Here is a 12,838-nt window from a genome sequence, read left to right as displayed (position 1 = left end):
GGCTAAGTGGCTGAGACTCCAACTTCACTTTTGTCTGTTTGTGTGCAAAGATCCTTCAAAATATATTGGTCCAGTTGTAGCAGAATAAAAGTGTTTTGTGTCTTTCCTTCCCTAGACCCAGCCTTTCTTTTTTTCTAAAATACAGTGTCAGGGATAATTGAGAAGATGGTGATCTACTTAAAATCATATAGAGGTTTATCTGGTTATTTATATATAAAGTTCATCTCACGTCTTTGAGAATCTGATTCTTTCTTTTCTTTTATTCACTTATTTTTTGAAGACACTTTATGATTCTAGGAAGTGAAAATCTAAAGGTAGATTTCTTTTCCCTGGGGAACTGAACAAAACATCTTTGAAATAGTGTCCAGAGGTCAAAACCAATTATCTTCTATGAGTTCGTCTTGGGTCTGAATTAAATGACTCTGAGGTCTCCCATGGCAAAGAGTAACTGTAAGTCAGTCTCAAAGACTAGGAGGTGCAAGTATAATACTCAAGCAAATGTCCCTCCTGAACTTTCCATTAAAATGGAATATTTCATACAAATGTCTATCATTCTATGCTCCTTATCCATTGCAACCCAATTTTTAGTTATCAATGCTAAGAAATAAATGGAATGGTCTCCTGTTATGCTACCACAAATCCTTTCACTTTCTATATATAAAACTTGCAAGATGTTTATAGACTTATTTTCAAATATCTGCATCTCCTAAGTTTTCCAGTGACTAGTACTGTGAGCTGCTAGCATGTTTCATTCTATGGGCCTATAATCATTAATGTAGGCTGCAACAATAAGTGTTTTGTTAATTTATTAATACTTGCCATGAGCTAGTGGAGGGGTTAAGTGTATTCTGTTCCTTTTATTACTATGATAAACAGCTTACAAGTATAATTTCATAACTTCATAACAAACGTATTAACATAGCTATTATGATCGTTAGCATCATAATTATCACCATCATCCCCATTTTCCGAGGAGAACAGTGAAGCATGGGGGAGTTGACTAGTTAAGAATCATATAATTACTAATTTGGAAAGACAGGACTCGAACACAAAGCTCATACCCATAGCCAGTACAAAATTCTAAGCCATAATGGCCATCCATCTAAACTTTCACTACTGCATTTTTTCTTTTAATAAATGAAGAAATAATGACCAAAGACATATAGTTAAACTCATAATTTTATTGGCTATAAAAGCTATTTACAAGTGCAGTTAGAAATGGACACAGAGAAAAATGATTGCTACTATAGAAATAAATATTTAAAGCATGTCCTTATCCATGGAGGATGAGAGAATGTACCTGGAAGATAATTAGTTTCTGCGACTTCAAATGTTCCTAAGTCTGATATTCCTTGAATGTCAGTTTTGAAATTTAGAAATTTTAACCTCTAATTAAAAAAAAATCTCAAATTGAGCTATTCACCTGTTTTTCTTTTAATTTAAATACCTGCTTTTACTGATATCAGGTTAAATGCAATTGGGTCCTGCTAGCCTGAATAGTGAATAAGAGCCAAGTCTATGGGAATGACAATGGGCTATCTGGCCTTCTGCAATTGTTTCCAGATTGAAATAGCTTAGCTACATACTTGTTTTGTCCTGCGACATGATTTACATTTATATAATTTGAGTAGTCATTGATATAGAGATATTTTTCTTTATGGGCCTATAATAATTGGCTGGGAAGATCCCACAATTAAGAGTACCATATTCTAGTAATTCATCAGTAATTAACTCTTGAAATTTATAGGATTTACACTTGAAAAATTTTGTCCTGGTACCTTAATGGTTTACTGGCCTGTTCCAAGAGAAAACTTTCATTTTAAAAGAGCAATATTGATTTTACTATATCCCCTTTTAGGACTTCATTTTTTGTTGTTTTATGTTGGATTTAAATTTTAACCTGGTTTATACAATGTAATCTATTTTAATGGTTTAAAGGCATTACAATAAGATAATTTGCTTCCTCTGAACAGAATATTTTTAGCTCATTTTAAATTGCTGAATTACTTAATTGAATATATTACTTAATGGACTACAGCTTCCAATAAAATTTCTATACATTGCAGAAGTATATTTCCTGCATTATTACAAAATGATTTTCTTATTTTATATACTCACAAACATATAGAAATACACTGTATTATAGTATCACTATAGATGAATCCCTCTGTATGCATTCAAGTTTTAAGGATGTATTATCAAAATATTGCTGATTATTATTATTAATTTTCTAAGAGATGGACAAAAAAGTAATAAAAATACATAGATAAAGAATGAAAAGTGATTTGTATAATTCATCACTATGAAAATTTATATTAGGCTCTATGCATACCATTCAAAGTTGTAAAGTAGATAAATTCTAGTCTTTGAAATTCTATACCTTGGCCAAATCCAGCACAATGTTAAATTACTATCATCTCCCTTTTTTATGTTGATTGACACAAAATCGATCAGATTCCTATTTTTATTACAACTATTTTATTTGACACACTAAGCAAATTAATTAATAATATAAAATAAACATATTCTTTTTTTTAATTCTTAAGGTGAAATCAGAAGAGATTTGGAGCAGATCACACATATACATGCAGCATAGGTACTCAGTGGAGGCAATCTAGCAAATAACAACCCTTTAGTACCTTGAAGTGCTGCTATCAGATTTGCATTGTAGACTCTCTTTCTTGCATAGTACTCCTTTTAAAGAGAATGTCAGTTTAGTTAGGCAAACATACAGTCTATATAATGTACTTTTTAAAATTGTGATAAGAACACTGAATATGAGATATATACTCTTAACAACTTTTAAGTACAAAATAAGTATTTTTTGTACTTAAATTGTAATAAGTATTTTGTACTTAAAAATAAATAAAGGGGCCTAGCATGGTGTGTCACATCTGTAATCCCAGCACTTTAGGAGCCTGAGGCCAGCAGATCATGAGGTCGAGAGATCCAGAACATCCTGGCCAACATGGTGAAACCTGGTCTCTACTAAAAATACAAAAATTAATTGAGTGTAGTGATGCATGCCTGTAGTCCCAGCTACTAGGGAGGCTGAAGCAGAAAAATAGCCTGAACCTGGGAAAAGGAGGTTGCACTGAGCCGAGATCATGCCACTGCACTCCAGTCTGGCAACACAGCAAGACCCCATCTCAATAAATAAATAAATAAATAAATAAATAAATAAATAAATAAAATGAAATAAATAAATAAAATGAAATAAATAAATAAAATGAAATAAATAAATGGGACACTATGCATAAAATACATTTGTGTATTTAAGCGCAAAATTATTTAAGTGCCTTTAATTAATAAGGCAAAACATTGTCCGGCAAATCTCTGGCACCTACTCATCTCATATAACTGAAACTTGATACTTGTGGAACAGCAATCTCTCATTTCCTGCTTCCCTCTGCCCCAGCAACCACTATTCTGCTCTCTGTTTCTGTAAGTTTGGCTACTTTAGATACCTCATATAGGGATAATCATACAGTACAGTTGATCCTTTTTGAACAACCTGGGTTGGAGCTGTGAGGGTTCACTTAGAGTTTTCTCTACCTCTGCCACCTCTGAAACAGCAGGACCAACTCCTCCTAATTTTCCTTATCACAGCCTACTCAGTGTGAAGATAATGAGGATAAAGTTCTTGACAATGATGTACTTTCACTTAATGAATGGTAAATACAGTTTTTATGAATTTCTTAATGTTTTATCTAGTTTACTATAAACATACAATATATAACATATACAAAATATGTGTTAATCAACTGCTTATGTTAGTGGTAAGGCTTGCCATCAAAAGTAGACTATTAGTAGTCAAGTTTTTTGAGAGTCAAAGTTATATATAAATTTTTTACTGTGTGTTGGGGGTGGGGAGTCAGTGCCTTTAACCACTTTGTTGCTCAAGGGTCGACTGCATTTGTGTTTTAGTAACTGGCTTATTTCATTTAACATAATGTTCAAGGTGCATCCATGTTTTAGCATATATCAGAATTTCCCTCTTTTTTAAGGCTGAATAATATTCCATTGTATAGACAGACTACATGCTGCTTATCCATTCATCCATTGATGGACGCTTGTGTTGCTTCTACATTTTGGCTATTGTGAATGATACTGCTATGAACGTATATATGAAAATATCCCTTCTAGACCCTGCTTTCAATACTTTTGGGGATAAACTCAGAAGTTAAATTGCTGGATGATATGGTAATTCATTTTTTATTTTTTTGAGGAATCACCATACTATTTTCCACAGCAATTGTACCATTTTACTTTCCCACAAACAGCGTTTAAGGGTTCCAATTTCTTCACATTCTTGTCAACACTTATTATTTTCTGTTTTTTTTTTTTTTTAATAGTAGTCATCTATTGGTGGGAGGTGGTATTTCATTGTAGTTTTGATTTGCATTTCCCTAATAATTAGTGATATTGAGAATCTTTTTGTGCTTTTTGGGCATTTGTCTGTCTTCTTTGAAGAAATGTTTATGGAAGTCTTTTGTCCATTTTTGAATCAAGTATTTTTTTAATTGTTAACTTTTGGAAGTTCTCAGCATGAATATTAATTCCTTATCAGATAAAATCTACAAATATTTTCTTTCATTCTGTGGGTTGCTTTTACTCTGTTAATATTCTCTTTTGCAGTACATATTTTTAAAATTTTCATGAGTCCTATTTTTCTATTTTTTTTGTTTGTTTGTTTTTGTTGCTGTTGCCTGTGCCTTTGGTGTTGTATTCAAGAAATCATCACAAATTCAATGTCATGAAGCTTTTACCCCATGTTTTCTCCAAACAGTTCTATAGTTTTAGGTCATACACTTAGTCTTTGATCCATTAATTTTTTGTGTATTGTGTTATGTAAGGGTCCAACTTCATTTTTTCATGCAGAGATTCCAGCATCATTTGTTGAGAAGATTGTGCTTCCCCCTTTGAGTGATTTTGACACTCTTCTAAAAAAATTATTTGACCATATATGTGAGGGTTTATTTCAAGGCTCTCGTTTGTCTAAAAGGCTATCTTTATTCCAGTACCACAACATTTTGATCCTCCAGTTTTGTTCTTTGTTGTTAAGATTGCTTTGGTTGTTTGGGGTCCCTTGAATTTCCATAAGACTTGTAGGAAAAGGTTCTCTATTTCTGGAAAGAAAAAAAAAAAAAAAAAACCACGTAGAATTTTGAGAGAAATTGCACTACATCTGTAGATCATTTTGGGTGGCACTGACATCTTAACAACATTAATTCTAATTCACTATCGTAGGATTTGTTCTCATTTGTTTATTTAAAATTTTTTTTCGGCCGGGCATGGTGGCTCATGCCCATAATCCCAGCATTTTGGGAGGGTGAGGCGGGTGAATCATGATGGCAAGAGATCGAGACCATCCTGGCCAACGTGGTGAAACCCCGTCTCTACAAAAAATACAAAAATTAGCTGGCCATGGTGGCGCATGCCTGTAGTCCTAGCTACTCAGGAGGCTGAGGCAGGAGAATCACTTGAGTCCAGGAGGCAGCGGTTGCAGTGACCCGAGATCACGCCACTGCACTCCAGCCTGGCAACAGAGCGAGACTCTCTTCAAAAAAAAAAAAAAAAAAAAAAAAAAATGCATTTAATTCCGAGTCTTCATTCATTTTCATGCAATTGGTAAATGACATTGTCTTTATAATCGCTATTCAGATGTTCATTGTTAATACATAGAATATTGCAACCTTATTTTGCATGTTGATTTTGCATCCAACTACTTTGCTGAATCCATTAATCTTATAGTTTTTGTGTGAATATTAAAGTTTTCACATATAAAATCATTTCATCTGTGAGCAGATATCATTTCACTCTTGAAATAAATCCACTTTCCATGCATATAGTCTTTTTAAACACTGCTGAATTGGTATGCTATTATTTTTGAGTAATTGGCTTTCAATGTTCATAAGGAATTAGTCGAGTTTATTTTCCTGATGGTTTCTTTAAGCTTTGGTACCATAAACTGGCCTAATAGGATGGTTAGATAAGTATTAAATCTCTTCAAGTTTTGGGCAAGAGTTTGGGAAAATGGATATAATTATTTAAATTCAATGAAATTTACCAGTGAAGCCGTCAGGTTCAGGCATTCTACGTTATTGGGAGATTTTTAAACTAGCTCAGTCTCCTTTCTACTTATAAAATCTATTTAAGTTTCCCTGTTTCTTTCATAATTATTCTTGGTAGGTTTTGGTGTATCTACAATTTGTTCATTTCATCTAGGTCATCTAATTTGTTTGACATACAATTGTTCATATTATTGGTCATAATATTGATCTTGTAGAAATCAATAACAAGCCACAACTTTTTATTTCTGTCTTACACAAATGTGAGCTCTCTTTTTGTAGTAGTCTATCTGAACTAAATGTTACCAGTTCTACTCATTTTTCATGAAATCAACTTTTGCTTTCTCTTGCTTTTTTCTATATTTTTCTATCCTCTATTCGTTAAGTTCTGCTCTAATTTTTATTTTTCATTGTTTCTGCTAGCTTTGGTTTAGTTTGTTTTTTACTCTCTAGTTCCTTAAATCGCCAAAGATGAAGCTGTTGATTTAAAATCTTTCTATTTTATGTAAGCATTTATAGCTGTAAATTTCTCCCTAGCCAGTCTTATTGCCATATATTTAATATATTGGGTTTCTGTTTATCATTCGTTAAGTATTTTTATGTCCTTTGTTCTCCGCTTTGATTCTTTGTTAGTTAAGAGATATGTACCAGGCGCGGTGGCCTCAAGCCTAAATCCCAGCACTTGGAGGCCCGGACGGGCGGATCACAAGGTTCAGAGATCGAACATCCTGGCTAACACAGGTGAAACCCGTCTCTACTTAAAAAATACAAAAAAACTAGCCAGGCAGCTGGTGGGCGCCTGTAGTCCAGCTAACTTGGACGCTGAGGCAGGAAATGGCGTAAACCGGGAGGCGGAGCTCCAGTGAGCTGAGATCCGCCACTGCACTCCAGCCTGGGCGACAGAGCGAGATTCCGTCCTCAAAAAAAAAAAAAAAAAAAAAAAGAAAAAAAAAAAAAAAAAAAAAGAGTGTATTGTTATATTTTCAAAGATTTGTGAATTTTCCAGTTTCACTTCTATTAGTGAATTCAAACTCAATTCTGTTGTGATAAGGGAAGATACTTTGAATGATATTCACTTTTTAAAATATATTGAGACTTAATTTGTGGCCTAACATATGGTTTACCTGGAAAATGTTTCATGTATACTTGAAATGAATATGTATATGGTTGCTATTGTGTAGATTGGTCTGAGAATGTCTGTTTGATCTAATTAGTTTATTGCATTGTTTAATTCCTTTACTTTCTTACCTATTTTCTGTCTTGGTTATTCTAATCCATTATCGAGAGCATTGAAACATTCAATGATTATTGTACTATTGTATATTGGTAGTACTTTGTATTTGTAGTACTATATAGTTCTCCTTTTAAGTCTGTTAGTTTTGCCTCATATATTTTGTGGTCTATCAATAAGTGTGTAAATGTTGATGATTGTTATACTTCCTTGCTTTATTGAAACTTTTAATATGTAGTGCTCTTCTTTGTTCCTTGTCAACTTTTGTATTTTGATTTTATTTTTTATGATATTAGTATAAGCATTCCTGCTCTCTTTAGGTAATTATTTGCATGAAATATCTTTTTCATCCGCAACTTAAAATAAAGGCATGTTTTTGTGTCCTTGGACCTAAAGTGAAGTTTTTCTGAATAGCATATATGAGGATCATGTGTTCCTATCCATCGACTCAATCTCCATCTTTTGTTTGGAGATTTTAATCTATTACATTTAAAGTTATTGCTGATAAGGAGGGACTTCTGTCATTTTGATATTTGTTTTTTATATGTCTTACAGTTTTTGGTTTTTGTTCGTTTCCTGTATTACTGTCACCGTTTTGTATTTAATTTTGGTTTGTAGTGAAATGATTAAATTCCTTTCTCATCCTTTCTGTATGCATTCTTATGGATTTGTGGTTACCATGGGGATTACATTTAACATTCTAAAGTTATAATAATCTAATTGGAATTGATACCAGTTAAACTTCAATAGCATTCAAAAATTCTGCTCCTTTACACCTCCATCCCACCCATTTCAGTTGGTGTCACAAAATTATAGCCCTTATAGATTATGTCCCCAAACATAATCATTCTTTTAATTGCATTAGTCTCTTAAATTTTATAGGAAACAAAATTTAGAGTTATAAATCCAAATTATAATAACACTGGTTTTCAGAATGTATCATTCTCTTAAATCATGTAGAAGAAAAAATGTAAAGTTATGAACTGTTACAACAATACTAGCTATTATAATTACCCATGTATTATTTACCTTTACTGAGATGTTAGTTTCTCTTTTTTTTTCTAATTTTACTTTAAGTTCTGGGATACATGTGCAGAGGGTGCAGGTTATATAGGTATACATGTGCCATGGTGGTTTGCTACACCTATCAATCCGTTGTCTAGGTTTTAAGCCCTGTATGCGTTAGGTATTTGTCCTAATGTTCTCCCTCCCCTTGGCTCCCACACCTGACAGGACCCTGTGTGTGATGTTCCCCTCCCTGTGTCCATGTATTCTCATTGTTCAGTGAGCAACTGTGAATGGGACAATTCCCACCTATGAGTGAGTACATGCGGTGTTTGGTTTTCTGTTTGTCTGTTAGTGTGCTGAGAATGATGGCTTCTAGCTTCATCCATGTCCCTGCAAAGTACATGATCTCATTCTTTTTGATGGCTGCATGGTATTCTGTGGTGTATATGTGCCACATTTTCTTTATCCAGTCTATCATTGATGGACATCGGGGTTGGTTCCAAGTTTTTGCTATTGTAAAGAGTGCTGCAATAAACATATGTGTGCATGTGTCTTTATAGAATGATTTATAATCCTTTGGGTATATACTCAGTAATGGGATTTCTGGGTCAAATGGTATTTCTGGTTCTAGATCCTACAGGAATCACCACACTGTCTCCCACAATGGTTGAAGTAATTTGCAGTCCCATTAAACAGTGTAAAGCATTCCTATTTCTCCACAGCCTTGCCAGCATCTGTTGTTTCCTGACTTTTTAATAACGGTCATTCTAACTGGCATGAGATTTATCTCACTGTGGTTTTGATTTGTATTTGTCTAATGACCAGTGATAACAAACTTTTCTTCATGTTTATTGGCCGCATAAATGTCTTCTTTTGAGAAGTGTCTCTTCATACCCTTCACCCACTTTTTGATTTTTTTTTTCTTGTAAATTTGTTTAAGTTCCTTGTACACACTGGATATTAGTCCTCTGTCAGCTGAGTAGACTGCAAAACTTTTCTCCCATTTTGTAGGTTGCCTGTTCACTCTGATAATGGTTTCTTTTGCTGTACTGAAGCTCTTTAGTTTAATTAGATCCATTTGTCAATTTTGGTCTTTGTTGCAATTGCTTTTGGTGTTTGAGTCATGAAATCTTTGTCCATGTCTATGTCCTGAATAGTACTGCGTGGGTGTTCTTCTAGGGTTTTTATGGTTTTGGGTTTTATATTTAAGTCTTTAATTGATCTTGAATTAATGCTTGTTAAGATATAAGGAAGGGGCCCAGTTTCTGTTTTCTGCATATGGCTAGTCAGGTTTCCCTACACTTATTAAACAGGAAATCCTTTCCCCATTGCTTGTTTTTGTCAGGTTTGTTGAAGATCAGATCGTTGTAGATGTGTGGTGTTATTTCTGAGGTCTCTATTCTGTTCCATTGGTCTAAATATTTGTTTTGGTATCAGTACCATGCTGTTTTGGTTATTGTAGCCTTGTAGTATAGTTTGAAGTTAGTCAGCATGATGCCTCCAGCTTTGTTTTTTTTTGCTTAGGATTGTCTTGGCTATAGGGGCTCTTTTTTAGTTCCATATGAAATGTAAAGTAGTTTTTTCTAATTCTGCAAAGGAAGTCAATGGTAGCTTGATGGGAATAGCATGAATCTATAAATTACTTTGGGCAGTATGGTCATTTTCACAATATTGATTCTTCCTATCCATGAGCATGGAATTTCTTTTTCCATTTGTTTTGTGTCTTTTCTTATTTCCTTGAACATTGATTTGTAGGTCTTATTGAAGAGGTCCTTCAGATCCCTTGTAAGTTGGATTCCTAGGTATTTTATTCTCTTTGTAGCAATTGTAAATGGGAATTCACTCATGATTTGGCTCTCTGCTTGTCTCTTGCTGTCGTATAGGAATGCTTGTGATTTTTGCACATTGATTTTGTATCTGAGACTTTGCTGATGTTCCTTATCAGATTTAGGAGATTGAGAGCTGAGATGATGGCGTTTTCTAAATATACAATCATGTCATTTACAAACAGAGACAAAAAAAGGCTAAAACAGAAGTTTAAAAACTATCAACCAAGAATCCTCTATCTGACAAAATTGTCCTTCAAAAGTGAAGGGGAAATTAAGATGGTCCCAGATAAACAGGGGCTAAAGAATTTCTTTCCTACTAGACCCCTGTAAGAAATGTTTAAGGAAGTCCCGAAGGGTGAAATGAAGAAACAGTAGATGGTAACTGAAAGCTATGTTAAGAAATTACCTTTGAAAACTGGTGCAAGACGAGGATGCCCTCTCTCACCACTCCCATTCAACATAGTATTGGAAGTTCTGGCCAGAGCAATCAGGCAAGAGAAATAAATAATGGGTACTCAAATAGGTAGGGAGGAAGTCAAATTGTTGCTTGTTTTAAACTGGACATTTGAATTTAATAATGTGATTAGTCTGGAAATCAGAGTTGCCACCCTTTCCTGGAGTTTTTTGTTCTTGACTTTTGTATTTTTTTAAAAGTTTTTATTGTTGTAGACTGTGTTAGTATCAGGAATCATCCTAAGATGTAAAGTCAAATTGTTTTCAGATCTTTTCTGATCCTACACCTTGCCCTTGGGATGGATGGTTAACCTTTAATTTTTCTCACATATCCTGTGTTTTTTGAGTCTTTAAGGTTTGAGTTCCAAAAGGAGAAAAAGAGAAAAATGAAGAAAGTAGAAAAAACTGAGGAGGATGAAGGAAAGGGCAGTGGCTCTTTAAATCCATTGGAAGTCATTTCAGCTGGAGTGGGAAGGGCTTGCAGCAATAAAGGAGGTGCAAAAATGACCATTGCCTCTTTTCACCTCTGAGTTTAGAAGTATTAGTGATTACAGCACAGATATTCAATATTTGGAGGACAGGGTCCTTTCTGCTGCTCTGGCTCCTGCTAGCTAAGTGCAAGCTGCACCACATACATTCGCATAGCTGTTTACCACGGCAGTAGGGGATGATAGTTACTGCTATGCTAAGAGCTGAAATTGACCAAAATTATCTGTAATTTCCTTCTAAACCTCCCCTGGAAGTTATAGTCCTTCAATAGACTCTGTAATTCTAAAATAGTTAAACCAGACAGATTCTGCCAGTGCAATTTTTATCTAGGTGAGGAGACAGATTCCTGGTGCTTCCTACTCCACCATCTTCCCAGAATTTTCCGCGTCTCAGTAATTTTTACAGACTAATCCCTGCCCCATATTAAGGTATCTTCTCTTATATCTCAATTTCATGCCTTTATGTAATCATGGCAATGTACATTCTATAATAAATATTTGATAATTAAGAAAAATATGATTTGCTCACCAGTATCATTGATCCAAAACTTTGTAGGCCATGATAGGCTTGCATTGTCATGTAACTTTTCATATTAAAATAAAGATATATCAACCACCCATCATTCACACTCTAGCAGAATGTAGAAAATAGTTCAGCCTTAATAGTACTTAGATTTGCATTGCATTTCTATTACTTTCTAATTTTGAAGTCTTACGCAAATCATGTAATTTTTTCAGTCCAATTTTTCTTAAATATAAAATTAGGAAAATAAGATTTACATCAGCAGATTTAATCAGATGGAGAACTTAAAATTCTGGGACACTATCCTTTTATTAATCAGTCTCTTTTTCTATACCCAATCTCTCTCTCTCTCTCTCTTTTTCCTTGATTCCCTCCCTTCCTTCCCTTTCTGTCTTCCTTTATCTACCTCTCTCTTTACTTTCCTGATATGTGTGTTTGAGGGTATGGGTGTGTGTGTTTGTGAGGGTGTGTGGGTTTGTGCCAGGATTTGAACCATTTTAACAGATTCATTATATGCATTCTCTTGAGTATCTATTACGTACCCAAGCAGAGGGTCAAGACTTATTTTAGCTTCTTAAGTACTACTCTTACTATTCAATCTATTTTCTGTATCTTTTCTTGCATTATATAAAGACTAAAGTAGGTAAACTCAATATTCCTTCTTAAAATTGTATTGATTTTCATTGATGTTCCATGGGCATGTTTAAAAAATGAAAAACATACTTGTTCTCTATTTCAAGTATTAAAATTTCTACATATTTCTATTGATTTGATTTTGAAAATTAATTATATTATTTAAATTCTGAAAGCACATTTTTTTTCCTGGAGCTGATTTTAAAGGCAAAATTCCTCTTTTAATCATCAATACTATATTCTAAAGGTTGTTGCTTTATATGTGAATTTCTTTTTTCCGTTTTTCTTTCTCTTTGATTAGAGCCAGTACAGAGTAGTCCTTAGTTTTTAAAATTGATTTTGTGATGATGGCCGAATAGGAACAGCTCCAGTCTCCAACTCCCAGCGCGAGCGACACAGAAGACTGGTGATTTCTGCATTTTCAACTGAGGTACTGGGGTCATCTCACTAGGGAGTGCCGGACAATCGGTGCTGGTCAGCTGCTGCAGCCTGACCAGCGAGAGCTGAAGCAGGGCGAGGCATCGCCTCACCTGGAAGCGCAAGGGGGAAGGGGATCCGTTTTCCTAGCCAGGGGAACTGAGACACACAACACCTGGAAAATC

This window comes from Rhinopithecus bieti, unplaced genomic scaffold (genome assembly GCF_001698545.2).
Source record: "Rhinopithecus bieti isolate Rb0 unplaced genomic scaffold, ASM169854v2 scaffold_41853, whole genome shotgun sequence".
NCBI lineage: Eukaryota > Metazoa > Chordata > Mammalia > Primates > Cercopithecidae > Rhinopithecus > Rhinopithecus bieti.
This window is presented reverse-complemented; position numbering follows the sequence as displayed.